Raw genomic sequence first — 15,719 nt, forward strand, 5'->3', positions numbered from 1 at the left:
GAACAGCCACTACAAAACTGTAGTATGGGATGGAAATAAATATGCTAATCCTGCTCTGCTCCCTCCTTCTTCTGCTAGTGTCTTCCACTGGCTGAACTCAGGTTCAGATGCTATGGGAAACTAGATGCAGCAGTCTGCTGAGGTCAGCCTTGTGGGGCACAGAGCAGGTAAGGAGAAGGCTGAAAAGTGGATCTGGTGGGAAAAAGAGAATATGCTCCACAAGACTGTTGCACCATTTCATTTCTAAAATGGGAAAATGCATAAATTAAGAAGCTTATTGCATTTGAAACTTACTTTTCTCATCCATCAAATGCAGATAAAAAATATTCCTACCTCATGAGGTTATTGGGGAATCTTGAAAATCAGCAATGTCTGTTAACTTGTTTTGTCAATATTATTATATCATTATTAGATACATGTTCATGGTGATGATGGTGGTGGAGCTGGTGGTGATAGCAGTGGCCATGGTGATGATGATAACAATAATGGGGACAGCGATGATGGTGCATGAATAATGGTGGCAGTTGTGGTGTTGGAGATGGTGGTGCTAATGGTGGTGGTGATAGCGGCAGCAAACATGATGGTGGTGGCTGTGTCATTTGTTCATTATCCTCTTACGTGAACTGTGGTTTCCATATGTTATCAAATGCTATCTTTAAAGGACATATGACTCTATTCACAAGTAAGTAGTGGCATTAAACACGTATCTTCTATGTGATCAGGGATAATCAGATGGTAATATATGGATACTTCAGGGTCCATCTCTGTGACACTTCTTTAATCCATAGGAAATTTTAACTCAATCTAGAGTACATTCATTGAGAAACTACTATGTAGTTTTTCAGAAAGGAAGTTTCTACCTTTGTAGTCTTAACAGCCTGAGAGCAAGGACAGGAGGCAAACATACAATACTATAAACACAGCATTCTAGGCTATGAATACCTTCTGTCCAATGCCTAGCAGAGTGACTAGCTCATAGGAATCTTGAAAAATATTTTTTATTCCATTTATTATGGCAGTCCAAACTAAAGTGATGATGTAGAGAAAATGATATTGAGCACTTAACTATTCTACTTCACATGTTTCAATCAGTAAATCTTCTCAACAGTCTTATGAAATAGATACTAACATTATACCCATTTTACAGATTTGGCAGTTGAGGCATAGATTAAGCAAATAGTTCTGTGTTGCACAGCTAGCAAGTGAATAACTTGGGATGCAAACCCTAAAATCCTAGTACCAAAGCATGGACTTTATCCCTATGTCCTCAGAGAAGGTAGAGGAGGTTGAGTTAGAACTGAGCCTAGAGGAATGGGTAATGTACAGGAAAACCTTACGGAAGGCCATTCAAGGTAAAAACTATAGCATTCAGCAAAGACCCAGAGGGAAAACATAGAAGTAGTTTGTATTCAACTACTAGTAGTCTCAGAGATAACCTTCAGGAAGATAATCTGGAACTCAAGTCATAGGTGGCTTGCATGGACTCATGCTTATCACAAAGAAATAAATAGAAAACAAGTTGTAATAAATTATCCCAGATTCTTTAGACCAACAAAGGATGTTTTGTTTGTCTTCAGAGGGAGCTCTCTCATGGGTTACTTGCAAAAGTGAGCAGAGAATGGCAGGGATAGGGAGGGCACATCTTTCTAAATTTGATGCAGTTTTTGCCATAAGCCTAACCAGCACAGCAGCATCCGGGCAAGAAGTAGGAATGAGCTCAGTGACAGCTCCGTCCTATACATGGATGACAAGGTTCAGCGTCTTCCACTGAAGGGGGAAAGGGGGGGCTGCAACAGGAAGCAAGGAAGGTCCAAGAGGGAAGCAACATCTCAAGCCCACTAAGGAACCCGGTAGGAAACCAGACCGTGGCTAGCTCTCACAGGAGAGCAGAGCTAGCCTCCAGCATAGGGCAACTTGGGGACGTTTCTCTCCAGTTTCCTGTTTCCCAGCTGTGTTTTATTGGCTCAGCCCACCTGCTGCAACTCTGCCCTGTCCTCCAGCACCTAAAGACACAGCAGCACCTCTGATTGTTTCTGCTACATTAACTGGCTGGCAAATGTGAAAATTCATTCTGCCTCAAGACAGGAAGATGAATGAGTTACAGGAACATAATTTGAAACTCTCCTCAAAATAAAAACTATAATGTCAGGGTGGTCAGAAACACAAAAGAAAAAAAGTTTCATATATATATATGTATATATGCATGCAGGGAAATGCATGAGAAGAAAACACTCTGTATGTGTTTTCATTTGGCTAGGTTCTTTTCAAATAAAAATGTTGTTTGGGAAATACTCTGAGTGAGAGTTTCTTTTCTGGCACCGAGTTGGCTGTGCTTGGGCTCCTTTCTCAGAACACCAGGGCACTTCAAACCCAGGACAGGATGTTAAATGTGGTTATCTGCAGAAAGCCTGCTGCCAGACTGGACCGGGCATGTGGTTTGAATTCCTCCCCACTTTCCCTGGCTGTTTCATCCATCTTCTTTGACAGGCGTCCCAGGGACTCTGCTCTAGTTCAGCTGAGTCACTTCACTTTTTGCTTGCCTCAGTTTCCTCATTATGAAATGGGGCTAAAATGGCTTGCTGAACAGCCTTCACCAAAGTGAAGGGACCCATCCCCACTTGGGGTCTGGGAAGCAGGTGAGTGCAGGAATGGGCCACTTACAGGTAGATACATGGCAGGAGGTGGGACATTTTCAGAGGGGTGCTTCTCATAAATGGGGTACTTAGCACCTTCCAAAGGCTGTTTGGTGAGGGGAAGGTAGGACTTGAGGGAAATTTACAATGAGTGGAAATTAAAAAACAAAAAAAAACAAAAATACATATTTGAGTTACCTTCACTAGGAAGAAACACACTGAGTTAAAATAAGGGGCCCATTCCATAGTACTGGCGTGATGGTCACATTTGAAGAATTCAGTTTTTATAATTAACTCATTTATTTAAATTTTTATAAGTATTTATTAAATGCCCACTGTACTCTCAGGCATTACTAACTTAGTACTGGATATGTAATAGTGAATTGTACACCTGAAATCTATGTACCTTTACTAACATTTGTCACCCCATTATACTTTAATTAAATAAAAAAAAAAGAAAGAAAAAGAAAAAAACAAATGGGTACATCCCTTCTCAAACAGGTCTTGTATTCCAGCAGAGGAGACAGACATTAGGCAATTACATACATACCCACATACATGCAAGTTCTGATCAATGCTATGAAGAAAAGGAACAGAAACTTCTGAGGAAGATGCCAGCGGCTCAGGAAAGCCCACTCTGGGGAAGCAACATATAAGCTATGACCTGACGCATGAGCAGGAGCTAGCTTGGTGAAGAGTGACAGGAAGAGCTTTCTAGGCACAGGGAACAGCATGACGTAGAAAAGCACTTGTCAACAAAGGGGCCAAGCTGTTGGGAAAGCAGTGAACAAGGGCACAAGATGGGGCTGCAGAGGTAGGAAGGAGCCAGATCACGCAGGGTCCTACATGACATTAAGGTCGCTGGGTTTTGTTTTAACTGCAGTGGAAATTTACTGGACAGTTTTTAGCAGGGGAACAACATGAGCTGTGAGACAAGTTAGGACGCTGTCGCCAAATCCTGAAGAGACACAAGGTTGATAAGACTAGCGCCTGCAGTGCAGCTGAGAGGAGTTCCGAGGCCCCAAATTATTTAGGGGTAAAATGTACAGGTTAGTAACTCATTGGATGTGGAATGAAAACGTAGAGACAGTGGCCAGAAAAGCTTCTAAAGTTCCAGGTTGAGCAACTGGATGGGCAGAAGTGCTATCTCTGTGACGGGGCTGCTGTTTGGAGGCGCTCACCACCTAACGCGCGGAAAGAACTTTATTTGCAATGTGACTGCTTCAGTGCCATTCTCCAGGGATACTAACGTCTTAAAGAAGCAGAAAGGAAGGAGCCTATAAATCTGGATGGAATTAGAGAAAAGGAATCACAGAAGGGGTGTCACTGGAGTTGGCTCCTGGAAGATTAGGAGCATTTAACAGATTGAAATGGAAGAAGATCTTCTACGAAGAGGAACAGCATTTTGTAAATTATAAGTAATAACGCAAATCTTACAAAACGTTTGGGAGGATTAAATAAAGTAATTTACGTGGAATTGCCAGTTTTGCACATGTATATCTCATTCTTCACCAGAGGAAAGGAGAATAAATCGCATACTGCCTTCCCTGCCTCTTCCTAACACACACGAGCTATGTACATGAAATGATCAACATTTGTGGCCCTGCGGGGCTAGTTACTGAAGGCTGAAAGAAAGAAATTCACATGTAAGGCTAGCTGTTTTTATGCTTCACCTTTTTAATTACATTCTTTTAAGTTTTAAGGTTTATTTTGAAAATTCTCACTCTCTCCATTCGTCTCCGTACGTCCCTCAGCAGGTAGCACAGGACGTGGCACAAGGAGGGGCTCAACAAATGTTAACTCAGCAGCATGACTCAGGAGAGCATTTATGGCACACCTACTGTGTACTGGAGACTATGTAGGTCTGAGGGCACAGAGACAGTTAAAGCAAAGGTCCTCAAGCAAGTCACAGACATAAATCTAAAGGAATAAAAGCATGCACACATACATACAATATGATACATGTGTCCAGAGAAATGTACACATAGTCTCTCTCCTGCCCCCCAAAATTCAGGAGTTAACAGAATACAGCCAAATCAAAATATTTTTCAATCCGTAAGCATTTGAAGACTCGAAATCTCCAAAGCAGAAACTCGAGGGTACAAAGCAGACTAAAGTACAGTCAGTGGAATTCCTTGAAGTTGCCCATAAATATTCACCAAGCCTCTCCCCAGTCCTATACCTACTCATAAATCCTCTTGCTTCTTTTCAAGAATTTTTACATTTGATCAACGATGCAGGGTGATGTTTAAACCAGGCCATTTGGAATATTCGATTTTCATGCACAGTTTTAAGATTTTAATTTCCACTCTGTGAGCCGGCTCGGATTTTCCCTGTCCTAAAATAAATCAGGATTTCCAAGACATGAAAGCAGGCTCCAAGCACAGAAGGGCTTTCTGAATGTTCAGCCTGGTTGCATAGCTCAGTCAAGTCATACTTACAAACAACTTACCTCTCACCTCATCTCACTCCTGGGGGGATAGCCTGGAAAACTGGCAGCTAATGTGGTGAGAGAAAAATACCCAGCACTCAAGATCAATCTGTCAAAAAGAGGCAAGAGCCATTCATCAAAGGAGAGAGGGACAAACTCAAAGATGTTTTGAAACATTTACCCAACCAATCTGAAACTAATTGGCCCTCTACTTAATCTCCTGCCTTCCATGTCAGGCCAGTTGCCACAGAGCTATAAAGGGATGGCTAGCTCTTAGCAGTAGAATCGATGATGTATACAGGATATTGCTACTATATCACAGAATCAGAACACGTTAGGGCTGAAGGGGTTTTTGGAGTTCACTTAGCCTGGTTTGGGGAGGTAGCACCTAGGAGAGAAGGAAGAGCTCTGGACTTGGGTCAGACCAGGACAGGGTTCTAGTCTCCACTCTTGTTATTTGTAAGCTATGTGATTTTAGGAAAGTCACTTCAACCTATCTGAAAACTATGTTCCTCATATGTCCAAAGGGGAAAATGTCACAAGGATGCGATGAGAGTATGATAATATAAACACATGCCCCTTGGATATGACACTGAACATATAAATGGGTGACAAATCATTGGTATTGCCAAGAACCTAAAGAAGGCTACCTAAATGTAATCAATAGTAGAGTCGACTTAACTGAACCTTCACCTAACGAACCTGATAGAATCAACAGCTTCCATTCATTTTGTAAAAGATGGAGCCATGCCCATGGCACAGAGGGTGCCCAGTGCTGGTGGACAGGTCTAGAACATGCTTACCTCCCACCAGGCCAGTGAGAGACTCATCAAAAGCCAGCTATACTTGTTCCTATACTCCTTATTCTAGTTGTATTTCTGAAAGTATAAAACTTAATTAAGTATCATATAAACCAATAAAATATGAATTTTTATAGAGGGATTTGTTGTGTCTATGAAAATACAGATATTAACTATGTAGCAACTCTTTCAGGAAACTCGGTAAAAGACACTAGTGACAACTAAGTGGTGAAAAAGACCACTGTAAAAGACTAGAAGAAAATTATAAAAATCTAGGAGGCCTAGACATCTAAATGTCTTCCAAATGTCTTTTATAGCTTGCTGCACTTTAAAGGAACTGAAAATTGTAGAGTTTATGAGTACAATCATTCAACAGAGTCAGCTGGAAGCTCTAATCAGTGGATCCATGGGCAACGCAAGGGCCTTAGCCCTACCTTGAAAGACTGTTAGATGAATCTTGCATTGATACGATCTATTTCCTAACTAAATCCAATAACTAACCAACTGGCAGTCCTAACGGACTTGTACGTAATTATTTGTTGTTGTTTATACACCTATCTGCTGATCTATGGGAGCACTGAATATAAATCACGTTTCAGGTGAGCTCCTTGCCATTGAAGAACCTGGAATCTAGTTAGACACTCGTAAAATGTGACATACTTCGGGTTTAATCACTGACATATGATTTAACTTAAAATCAACCTCCAAGTATAATTGTACTGAAGAGAAGATTTTTCAAAATAGTTGTAAGCATTGTTATTTCTATTTGCAACTACCGTGAACTACCTGGTTTGGTTGTGTCATCAACATTTCCTTATTATCTATTCACCTTCAATGCTTGGAACAGAGTAGGTTCTGTTGGTAAGAGTAATTGGTATGAAAGAAGAGAAACATGCCCAGGGCTTTGAAGGTGGGATTAAATAAGAGGGGTAAATCCAGGTGGCATGAAGAGATTGAACAAAGGCCTAGAGTGGGAATGAGTCCTGGATTCATTTGTTCTCGTAACATTTGTTAAGCACATTTTGTGGCCTTATAACCTCTCTATCTGTGTGCCAAGTCAGACCAGCAGGCTTCTTTAGCCCAAGCACTGGGGATTTTAAAATTTCAACCAGTTGTATTAGTTATATATCAGTAGATTTCATGTACAGATTAACAGTTTCTCCTAAAATATCAGAAGGTCCAGCAACACCAGGATTCCCACAAGAAAGCAATCATCAGATTCTTTCCTATATAGCGACTCTTCCCTCTAGAGGAGACATGACATCTCCAATATGTCATGATCACCATTGCTCCCTGGTGGGCTCCACTCATGTCCATGCCTCTGTGCCCCCTTGGCAGTTAACATTTTGATCCCTTACGATGTGCCTCATACTGGGGTGATGCTGGGTCCCTACCCTAAAGGGGCTGCAAAACAATAGGGAGTGACCCAGGTCACAGGTAATACAAACCTCAGCAAAGAAGTGGCAATGGGAAAGGAAACAGAAATATATGCATTCTGGACAAACTCATGGGCATCAGTAAAAGATCACGTCTAGGGAAAGGAGAGGTAGAATTTAAAGTAATTTCAGGGATTATAGTTCAAAACACCAAGCGAAAGGTGACTAAAACAGGATAATTGGGGAAGAAAGCAGAAAAAGAAGGAGAGAAGAAAGGAAAGAGAGTAGGAAGCAGGAAGGGAGAAAAAAGTATTTAAGTGGTTACAAAGCATTTTCATATAAGCTGGTTTTAGGGGAAAGACTGGGATTAATTTTGGACATACTAAATTTTGGAGATAGCACAGTTTCCAGGGATTGTGTCTAATAGGCAACAGAGAAGAAAACAGGAAACTCATATCTTCAACAATCTTTCATAATAAAACAACAAAATCTAATTTGTACTAAACCTGTGCTCTCTGCCAGTTATTAGGTTGGTGCAAAGATAACTTTAGTTTTTGCAATTATTTTTAACCTTTTAAACCGCGATTACGTTTGCACCAACCTAACACTATACTAAAGACTTCCTGTGTATGAGCAATGTTTGTAACCTTCCCAACAATTATAGGAGATAGCAATAGTAATAAAAACAATAAATAATAATAGCTAATAAAGAGTACGGAGTCGCTGAGCCAGACACTGCTCTAAAAGCTTCACCTATAGTAACTCATTTGAGTTTTACAGCATCCTTGTGAGATAGGTATTTTGTCATTGTCTGCCTCTTACAGGGGAAAAAGATAAAATCAAGAGGAATGAGGTAAGTTTCCCAAAATTACACTACTAGTAAATAACAGATTTCCTACCCAGGTCTGCCTGAATCTGTAGTTTAAGCATTGAGCCATTACAGTCTACTGACACTCTGGGCCAGGAAAAGTATTTGGCACTGATGACTCAAACAATAAAATAAGACAGGCAGTCTCTACCCTCAAGGAACTCACAGTCTAATGGGAGAAGCAGACATGTGCTCAAATACTTGAGGCTAATACTCAAGCACCCTCAGAGACGCCTGAGTACTAGTGAGTACTAGGGTGCTATGAAAGCACAATGGCAGGGGAGTGAGCCTGTGGGGTGGGGGCGGGGAGAAGGGCAAGAGCTTCACATAATCACAGCACAAAGAAGCTGGTTCTGAAAAGATAGATACAAATACGCCAGGCAGGGAAGAGAGGGGAAAAAATGTAAAAAGGCATGGAAGTGTGGAAGTTTAAACTTTCTTTGGGGAACATCAAGACATCCTAGATGTCTGGGAATTTGTAAAGTTGGAAGAGGGAGGAGGAAGATGAAAGTGTAAGAGCAGACAGAGCTAGACTGAAGGCCTTCAGTGCTATGCTAAGCAACGCAGGAATATAGAGAGCCAATACTTCTTGTAAACACGGTCATGCAAAAAAGTGTGGTTTTGTTGTGTCAGAATGGGGAGAAATTGAAAGAGTAACATGCTCAGATCTGTATCTGAACTATGTCCCTCTGGTAACAAGGTGGACACTGGATTGTAATGGGGCTAGACAATTTGAGAGGGTGCATTTAGGAGATGGTGGCAATAGCTCAGGTAAAAAAAAAAAAAAGAAAAAGATGAGTACTTGAACCAAGAAGGTAGAGAAAAAGGACAGATTACAGTAATTTCAGAATTCTAAGATTAACAGATTATGCAGACATGTCTTTGCAAAGGGAACATATCTTCCAGCTTTATATTCATCATTTAAAAGATAATGTGGTGGGATATCATCCACAAATTCAGTTCCTTTTGGCTACGCTGAATAACTCGTTGTACTCAGTTGAAAGGAAAGTTGCTATTTTTGCTTCTTTATATTTGTATCCACGATCCACCTCTTTCCATAAAAGATTTGAGTTGCCTGGAAAATCACTAAATGAAATGCAGCATCTGACCAGTGGGCTCTTACTAAAAGAACTGATCTGGCAGCATAAATCAGCCTCTCCTGTCAAATGAGACAAGTTTGAAGATATCAAGAAACATCCTCTATGTCATCTCAAGACTGTGACTGTCCCTTCCTTTGTCTGGAGAAACAAATGGGGAGAAAGCGTCCGGTTTGCTCTACTGATAAACTGAGCATTTCTCTGGGAAAAGAAGGAAATACTGACACCAGCAATGAGTTTCAAACAGAGCTGACACACCCTTTCCTGGAGAGACTCAAAATTATATAAGAGGACCTGTAAATAAATCAAAACTTTAAACAAAGCAAAACCTTTTAATCTTAGAACAGATGAACTCTAAGGAAGGTGAAGCTCTCAAAATATATGTATATATATATATATATATATATTTAATATATATTATAAAACAACTCACATTTGTGCATTAAGCATTTTTGCCTTCCTAATCTCTGAGCATTATAACAATCTGAGAAAGAGACCTGGAAATAATTATTATCTCCTTTTCACAGACAAGAAAACCTGAAGGTCAGAACTTTAAAGTGACTTCCTGAAAGTTGCACAACTTCAGTTACTAGTGACAGAATGAGATGGAAACATCAATTTTATTACTACTAATTTTTAAGGAAAATGGATTATGATAAAAATAGTAGGAGCTAATTATTAGAGTGGTTACTATGTGTCAGATACTATGCTATATACATCATATGCATTACCTCATTTAATTCTCAAACCACCTTATGATAAAGGCAGTATCACTGTTCCCATTCTACAGATGAGGAAACTGAGGCTAGAGATGGTAGTTAGATGAAGGTCACATATAATTATTGGTGGACCTGGCATTCAAGCCCACGCGTTCTTTGTCAAATCTAGCTCTTAACCAAATAAATACCTACTTAAGTCTTACCTGTGCTAGCTATTAAAGTTTGCATTTCTTGGGGCCTGTGTTAAATAAAAGTTGGGAGGTGGGGCTGGAGGAGGAGGGGTTGCACGTGTGCCTATGTTCCTGTGTGTGTATGGCTTGGTTCAGCATCTTGTACTTTGTAGGCCACCAATAACTATTAGTTTTCCCTCTTTCAATCACAATATATTGTCACTAGTTATTTTTATGACAGAAATAACCATGTTATTTAATCTCACATCATAAAATGGCAGCACTTGTACTGACAGTGGGAAAAAAAAAAAAACCCAGAGGTTAGATCTGAAGCTCATCTTATAGTCATAACGTACTACTGCTCTTAAAGTTTTCTCCCTGGGTTCTTATGGTAGAATTAAAATCTCTTTTTGAGAAGGAAACAGAAACTACACTTGTTCAAAAAAATTAATTATCTTGCCAACAAACGCCCATTTGTTATGGAATTCCCAAGAAACCTAAGCATATTAAATCTGAGTTACTTAGTAATGTTATAGTTTAAATAAGTAAAATCTTGTTAATCAAAGACGGGTCCCAGATAATTATCCTCCAAACACTGCAGTCTTTAGAACTCTGAAACTGAGGCACTTCAGTTTGAAACTATGCCATATTTGAAAGTCAGCTCTCTGGTCTTGTTTTCCAACCCTTTCAGGTAAAATTGCCCCTTTTCAAACATAAAAGAATTTCTGGATCTACCCCCTGCCATAGTAAGAAAAATAGTGTTATTAGTTTATGTTAATTTTTACATGCAGTTATAAAAGTAGCTGTGTATTCTTTAATGCCTAAATTAATTTGTATTTTAATAATCATTGGAGTATGTACACTTATGTAAAAAAATTCTAATACTTTGAGATGCTAGACATATTTTCAGCACACAAATTCTTGTGCGTGTATGGATTTATGGGTCCCTCAAAAAAAAATCTATAGCATCTCACAGTAACCCACAGGGTAAAAACCAATGTTCTAAAATAGTAGGACTAGAAGGAATATTTAAGATCATATAAAACAGTATCTAATAAATGCATCCCAACTTTAATCTTTTGAATGCTAGGTGTGTTATCTGTTTGAACACACTCAGAGACCCAGGAGTGGAACAAGTTGCGGGGGGCAGGATGTGTGTGTGGCCAAAGAGACAGAGTTGTGCTAAGTATCTCAACCAGTTGGTCTGTCCTACTGCAGAGATATTAAGAAATTCTTTAGAAGGACCTTAAATCTCTCATGTCCCCTCTATCAATCAGGGTCTTGTTGGGAATATCAAAACCATACTAGTGATTTCAAACAGGGGATGCGGCGGTTCGGGGTAAGGGTAACGCAGGTACTTGGTTCCAAAAACATTTGGAGGCAAAGGAAGCCTAAAGGGTAAATATCCTCAGAGCTTAGTAATACAAGAAGTTGCTACCACCCACAGAGCTGAAGGCACTTTTAAAAGGAAGGAGGTAGTATCAGCAGCGCCTAGGAGCGTACTGGCTGCCTGCTCTGCGGCTGCTGAGTGAGACAAAGCTACTGCTTCTACGTCGACAGTCACGACTGCCCCACCGGCTGACACCCTGAAGCCCATGACCCCGCACTCATTAGCCACCGCCCACCAGCTCCACTGCTGCTAGATGGACGGAAGGCAGCTGCAGCACAGAGACACACATTTCTGCCAGAGACAACACGAAAAGCAGAAACAGAAGGGCAATGACCTTACCCCCTCCCCATCTCCTTTCTCCATTTCTAACCCTGCTTTACAATTTAATACCTCCCACTGGTTAAATAGACAAGAAAGCCTCCATCAAGGGAGTTTGGGCAGTATAGTCTGCAGGTGTAGCCCGCTGTGATACAGACCTGAGCATGGAAAGAACGGAAGGCAGCAGACAGCAAAAGGCAAACTGAACAGCTTAACTCAATCCTTTAGCTGCACAGATGCACTCTCACCTTTCAGCCCTTTTTAACATGGATCAATAACAGACGATGATTCTACATAATATGAAGAAACGCTTTCCAAACAAAGATTCTCTCATCTTTTTCAAAAACGAGGAGGCATAAAGCCCCATCAACTGCCATATCCATAAGTGAATTCCATCTAGAAATTCTGTAACCTTAAAACTGAAAAGAAAAGCAACTGCCATCAATACTCCTTATATCAAATATTAGGAGTAACAGAAAGGGAAGAAAAAGAATTGGTCTCTCTCTATATATTAATATATACATAAAATACAAGAAGAACATAAGTACAGTGGCTCTGATCTTTGTTTCGGTAACAGGTCATTTATCCTATACTTGATCTTTATCACCGTTCCCTTGCTGTGGGCCAGCACTCTAATGGAAAGACCCAGAACTTACCTGTTGTTATTTCTCCTCACTGTTAGCCCTCCTCACTCTTGGTGCAGCACCTTACACAAAGCCCTGAAAAATGAGAGGAAATGATGAACGCGATCCTAAATTTAGATCAGTGTGACTTTGACATTCAATGAATGTACAAAATTATGAAATATGTTAGTAATCACAGCTTATTTTCTTTTTAAGTGTGGATATATTTTACCACTTACATTTGCAATACTCATCAATATGGTTCTGATTAATGCTACCATCATATTTGCTTTCTATTTGTCCACCTGTTTTTTGGTGTCTTTTATCCCCTTTTCCTGATTTCTTTTGGATTAATTGCTTAATTTCTAATGTTACATTTTATCTGTCCTATTGACTTATTATCAAAAGCTTTTTTGTTTTATTTAGTAGCTAATTAGAATTTAAAGTGTGCATCTTTAACACTGTCCACCTTCAAATTATATTAAACTACATCATACATAAAGTAAGAAGCTTATAAGAACACATTTCCATTTCTCCCTCTCCCTTACTTTGTGATACTCATCATATATTTTATCTCTGTATATATTATAAACTTCACAATACACTATTATTATTTTTTATTTTAAAGTATCAGTGTTCTCTTAAAGATAACTTTTTATTGAGAAGAAACTTATCTTATATTCACTATTTCTAATGCTGTTTCACTTTGGAGATCCCAGTTTCCATCTGATGTCATTTGCCTTCAGAGTGACGAACTTCCTCTAACATTTCTCATTATGGAGGCCTGAAGATGATGTATTCTGTGATCTTTTGCTTGTTTGAAAATGTCTTTATTTTGCCTTTCAATTTTGCATGTTGCCCCCTTTCTCCATTAGAGCCCTTAGCATTTTAATCGTAGTTATTTTTAAATTCCCAATTTAATTATTCCAAAATCTCTGCCATATCTGAGTCTGGTTCTGATGTTTGCTTCTTCTCTTCAGATTTTTTTTTTCCTTTTTGTGTCTCTTCTAATTTTTTGTTAATAGCCCGACATGATGTATCAAGTAAAAGGAAATGAAGTAAATAGGTCTCTAGTATGAGGTTTAATGTTTATCTGGCCAGGAGTTAGTCTATGTTTACTGTTTACTGTAGCTTTAGGTGTCAGAAGCTAAAATTTCATCTGATGTCTAATTTCTGTCTCCTCTGCTGTTTTGGATTTCCTTAGAGACTCTTTCTTAAATAGGGTCTGCGGCTTGCAATTCCTTTAACTGTAACCATCTGTTATTACTGTGTTTCCCCCAAAATAAGACCTAGCCGGACAAGCAGCTCTAATGCATCTTTTGGAGCAAAAATTAATATAAGACCTGGTCTTATTTTACTATAATATAAGACTGGGTATAATATAATATAATATAATATAATATAATATAATATAATATAATATAATATAATATAATATAATATAATATAATATAATATAACACTGGATCTTATAATAATTTTTGCTCCAAAAGACGCATTAGAGCTGATTGTCCGGCTAGGTCTTATTTTCAGAGAAACAGGATATACAGTAGCCCAGTTGTCGTGGTAGTAAGTGGTAGAGGGTCCAGGACCAGGCTTCTGTTCCTGGGCTGTATCTCCCAGGCACTGTGACTCTTTGTATTCATACCTGTCTCTTCAATTTCAGAGTTGTGTCTTGCCCTACAATCTCAAATCTTTTATTAACCTAGAAAGAGTTGTTGATTTTCAGTTCGTTCGGCTTTTTTTCTTGTTGTGAAACAAAAGTGAGAACTTCCAAGGTTTTTACATGTCACACCAAAAACTGGAAGTCTCTTGGCCTTCCATTTATGAGGGATATTTTTTCTGGATATAGAAATTTAGTTTGACAATATTTTTCTTTTAGGGCAGTAAAGATGTTGTTCCATTGTCTTCTGTCTTGCATTGTTTCTGTTACTTTCTCTCATGGAGCACATTTCCATGTTGCCCAATGTCTGAAAACAGATGAATCGTGTATATTGTTCAGTCTTTCCAGTTGCTTGTGGTCAGTGAGAAAGTCTATTACCAGTTACCAACTATAGATTCTTTTAGGATTTTACTATAACAGTGTTTTTTCTATTTTTTAATCTTTTGTATGTAATATGTCTTTTACTCTGGCTGCTTTTAAGATTTTTTTTCCTTATTGCCAGTTTTCAGCTATTTGGCTACAATGGAGTTTTTCTTTTTGGTGTCTTTTTTCTTTTTTTGTGTGTTTATCCAGATTGGCAAAATTTTAGCAATTCTTTAAATAATTTTTCTGCCACCACCTACCACCCCATTTTGGGTCTTTAATTACATAACTATTAAATTATCTTATATTTTCTCAAGTTTATTGAGGATCTGTTTATTTTCTATTTTCTTATGCTTCTTTTTTCTCTATGCTCTCACTTGAATAGTTTCAAGCTTGTTAATCTTTTGTTGTTATTAAGCCCATTGAGTGAATATTTCATTTAAGATATTAAATTTTTCATCTCTAAAATTTCCATTTGGTTCTCTTTATATCTTTTATTTCATGACTCATAGATTTCTTTTATTCTTTAAATCCTTGAAAATATTTATAATAGCAGTTTTAGAGTCTCTTAGTTCCATCATCTCGGTAACTTCTGGGTTTATTTCTTTTTTTCTAAGATTTTTATTAAAATATAGCAGGCATACAATATTATATTAGTTTCAGGCATACACCATAGTGATTCAACATTTATACACATAAAGAAGTGATCACCATGAGTCCAGCAACCATCTGACACTGTACCACATTATCACAATATTGTTAACTATATTATCTATGCTATTGTATTGCATCCCCATGACTTATTTGTTCTATACTGAGAAATTTGAAAGTGTTATTCCCCTTCACTTTCCCCCCTTTTTAATTTTTCAATTACTGTTGACAGTCAATATAATTTTATATTTCTACTGATTGACTTTTCTCTCAGTTATGGGTGACATTTTTTCTTTTTCTCTGCCTGTCTAGTAGATTTTTATTGGATCCTGGACATTATAAGTTTTACATTATTGAATATCTGGATTTTATTGTCTTCCTTTAAACAGTGTGAAAGTTTGTTTTGTCAGGCACTTAATTTGCTTGTGAATCACACCGATACTTTCAAGGCTTGTTTTTAAACTTCGTGAAGGGAAGTCTACAGTAAGACTATCCTTCACTCTACTACTATGGCATGAACTTTCTTGGGTATTTACAGAATGTCCTAGATGTTCGACAAGGTCTCTGTCCTCTGGCTCTTCAGAACTCCCAGCTCTTTGTGGGCTCCATGAATTGTT

The 15,719-nt window shown here is 38.6% G+C and overlaps 1 long non-coding RNA gene across 1 annotated transcript in view; it reads right to left on the reverse strand.

Annotated features, from left to right (window-relative positions):
* Window positions 1-5,101: 5,101 nt before the first annotated feature.
* The window catches only part of LOC109453222 (uncharacterized), a 144,198-nt gene continuing 133,580 nt past the window's right edge, over window positions 5,102-15,719 (reverse strand). Inside the window, exons 4-5 of the long non-coding RNA XR_012497733.1 lie at window positions 12,459-12,521; window positions 5,102-5,173 (exon numbers count right to left, since the gene is read on the reverse strand). This is a non-coding gene — a long non-coding RNA (uncharacterized LOC109453222). The remainder of the gene's footprint in view (window positions 5,174-12,458; window positions 12,522-15,719) is intronic.

This window comes from Rhinolophus sinicus, linkage group LG06 (assembly GCF_036562045.2).
Source record: "Rhinolophus sinicus isolate RSC01 linkage group LG06, ASM3656204v1, whole genome shotgun sequence".
In the NCBI taxonomy this organism is placed as follows: domain Eukaryota; kingdom Metazoa; phylum Chordata; class Mammalia; order Chiroptera; family Rhinolophidae; genus Rhinolophus; species Rhinolophus sinicus.